Source organism: Coffea arabica, chromosome 1c (genome assembly GCF_036785885.1).
Source record: "Coffea arabica cultivar ET-39 chromosome 1c, Coffea Arabica ET-39 HiFi, whole genome shotgun sequence".
NCBI classification, from domain to species: domain Eukaryota; kingdom Viridiplantae; phylum Streptophyta; class Magnoliopsida; order Gentianales; family Rubiaceae; genus Coffea; species Coffea arabica.
The window spans coordinates 25,435,439-25,439,202 of NC_092310.1; positions in this window are offsets into that span (position 1 = coordinate 25,435,439).

Consider the following 3,764-nt stretch of genomic DNA (forward strand, 5'->3'; position numbering starts at 1 on the left):
TTTGACTTTCATTTTCCAAATTTCCAATCGTTTAACCAAGAAAGTTATCCAACCATGGTTCATTTGTGAAATAAGGGTCTAAGATACATCCATAATGCCTTTGGTAAGTGTTTAGTATCAAGAACATCAATTAACAAGTTCACTCCAAGATCTTGTTCCAAACCAGTCCAACATTTGGGTTTTTCCAAAACAGAGCAGTCCACTTGTTTCAGTCACAACTCAGTCAATATAGCTCAAAATTGAGCATGGCTTACGCCGTTGGAAAATACATTCATAGGACTAAAATATCACAGAAGAAATCATTTCCAAATTCGGCACCCATCTGGTTCAAATTTGGGCATCAAGTTGCTGCCTGAACACTTCATTCCAGATGAACAGAGCAACAGGACAGCGAACTTAAAACATTTGGTTCGGATTGCTCACAAAGAATCAGAATGTTCATTATATACCAAATTAAAGCTAGGAATGTCTAGTTTCAAACGCCACCAACGGCACATGATTTCGACATCCGAGGACAGAGTTATAGCCAAAATACTACTGCTGGTCAGAGGCATACGCGAATCAGTTTCCAGATTTGCTGGTTTCTAAAAAAAATTCATTTGCCCATTCAAACCTCGTTATTTTTCAATGAAATTTTCCACACCTCTAATACATCATATAAGCATCCAGTTCAAGCCATTATTTCATTAAAAACTGGCCTTAAAATGGCCGAATAAAACAGGGGTAGAATCGGAAGTTTTTGCTTCTTGCACCCAATGAAGTTCCTACTAATTACCCACCACTAATGCATCATTATAATCACTAAACCAACAATATAATCACCATTAATTATCACATCAGCAACAACAACCCAAGTGTGGGAATTCCAAGAGCCCACAATCACATTTTTACACCATAATCAAGTAACTAAGTGCATGCATGAGCTTAATCTTGCCATATAATCTCCAAAAGATAAGAATCCATGGGTTGATCATTACCTACTCCTTTGGTTTGCAAGGTCAGAATTTTCGGCCCTCTTGAAGCTCCAAGAAACCGTGAAAGCTCCCCTCTTCCTTAGCTAGATATAGTCTCCAAGTGGTTTGCTAAGTGGTCTCCAAGTTTGGTGTGATTTGGATGAATTTTGGTGCATGGAATGAAGATGAAAAATGAAGAACAATGGAGAGCTCTTCTCCTTTCTTGTTGCACGGCCAAATGAAGTGAGGAGAGAGAAGGTGTTGGTTCAATTGTGGCTTCCTAAGTAAGATTCATTGTGTGGTGCAAAACCCATCTCAAAGTCAACTTGAAATAGTGCAATTAGGATGCGTTTGGACTCGATTTTTCTCGCGCGTTTGGTTCGCTAGTGCACTAAACCTCCAATGCATATATATTCATGTAAATATTATTCACTCTTAATTGTCCCGAAATAAGGGTCTAAAATCCCTCAAATGAAGTCGCGCGTGTGAAAACGCGTACCGTCAATTTTACCGCTATAACGCGAAACTTTCGAAAAATTCTTATAACGATTGCACTACTAACTATCACTTGAATATTTATTCATAAAATTACCTATTTTAGAACCATAGTACAAGTCTCCAATATTCCAAGCTTATTGTGCTACTACGCGGATAAAATCTCCAAGCACTATTCACTATTTTTACGAAACGCGCTCTAGGAAATTAATTTTTGAAACGAATCATTTTAAAAATATAACGAAGTTACATTACCATGTATTTAGGTCTAATAAGACTAGAAAATATTCCTTGGAAATAAAACCCAATTAAATAATTTATTAAGCCATAAATTAGGCATAAAATAATAGTTTTTTTACGAGTCTTCACACGTTGTGTTAACTTGTTGTGTTGTCCAGCATCACCAGAGATGGAATTTTTGAGTATATTAAGTGTAATTGTGTGAGGATGTAGGTCTCTTTGTTGGAAAAATGGACGAGCATGTTGTTTGAATTTGGCAAAAAAAAAATTTCTTGGAGGCAAATTTTGTACCAAATCTGTGACGCTCCCACTTTTCTCTAAGGCGAACCAAAGGGTATCCGCGGGACGCCTGCCCAGCACTCGCCAGGACTCGGTACAATCCACAATTCAAGACTAGGAATACTTCAAATAACTTCAATACATAACTAAAGTACTCCAAAATATCTCACACTTGCAATTATGTAACTTTCAAGTTTAAATACAACCCAACGGAAAAGGGTACAATAGCCATCCGTTATAATATAAGTTAAAGTCTTCAAAAGAAAACAATCTAGTACTACTCACGAGCACCCTTGGTTTCAAACCCTGTAAAAGAAAACCACAACGTGGGATGAACTACACAGCCCAGTGAGGTTCCAAAACACTCTAACAGTTCAAATAAATCAAGTAAGTTGGGCATATCATATGCATGGTTCAAGGTTACACAATGGCATGTTATCATGAGGTGATAATCATTATACGGTTAATTTGAGACATTCATCATGAGACAGTTATCATGGTTCAAGACATTGGCATGTATAGTTCATGAGTGATTGGAGCTTATTACAGGTGCGAGTAATTAAGCATGTTACAGGTATGGAGCATTAACATAAAACAGGTATCATGATATGAGTACATTGGACAGGTAACAAGTATGGAGCATATCACAGGCATGGTTCAGGATTTCATATTGGCATTTTAGCATGAAACAATTATCATGATACAAGGTAAACATATACTGGGTGTTCCAGTGGAACTCTGTCGGTCATCTGTACCTTATGACTTCCGGATCCCCTCGGTTTGACTGGCCATCACCTTATCCCTCCAGTGGTAATACTCGAGTATACCAAAAAGGTGGCCCAGGGTTCCAACCTACCTGACCGAGCCCAGTCCTGGCTCGAGTAGGTCAGTAACCAAGGGCAGGGCCCAAGTTCAGCTTAGAGCTTACAACATGCACAGGTAACCAAATAATTCGACAGAAGGTAAAATTCATCATTTGAGTAGGTCGAGTGAGGTAAAGTACACACTCGCCTAACTATGATGGACAGCTTCATATAACATGTGATTTATGATAATCAAGTAATCAAGTGGATACTTAGCACGTAAGCACGTAAGCAATACAAGTTGATTTCATGGGAGCATGTAATTCACGGATATCGAATAGTCATGTAGATTGGAAATCATGTGAGCAAATAGTCAAGTAATCAGGTAGTCATATGGGTTGGTAAACGGTTCACAGTTAACGATTAACGGTTAATGGTTAACGGTTGAGTAGTGGCGGTTATTTGACAGGCATTTGCCATATTGATAGGCCATCATTGGCTGTTATCCCATTTTTACCATGTGAGAGTCGAGGAGATTCACTCCAACGACGTATGCAACCTTAGCATACCAAGTCATATTATTCGAGCATTTCCAAGCATGAGTTATTCATCTCAAAAGAGAATGAGTGCAATAAAGTACACACTCGACCCATTTTTCAAAACCAAGTAGGCTAAGCAAGCAATCTAGCAAGTTAAGCATGTATCGAGTTCATATGGTCCTTTGATATGGTTAATCATTTAACCAATTCATGTCGATATGCAATAAAAGTATACATTATTTATATAGGCATGAGTATGGTAAATACTTAACACATAGTACTTAACACTTAATAATCATGAAATGAGTATGTCCTAGACTTATTCAATTACGTATTCCTATATGGAACACTCACCTAATCCAAAATAAGCGAATGGTTCTCAACAAGCGTTTAGGCATCCGCTCCGAGTTCCTCTTGAAGATTCCCTCGAGTGCCTGAGCAAACAATAATCAAGT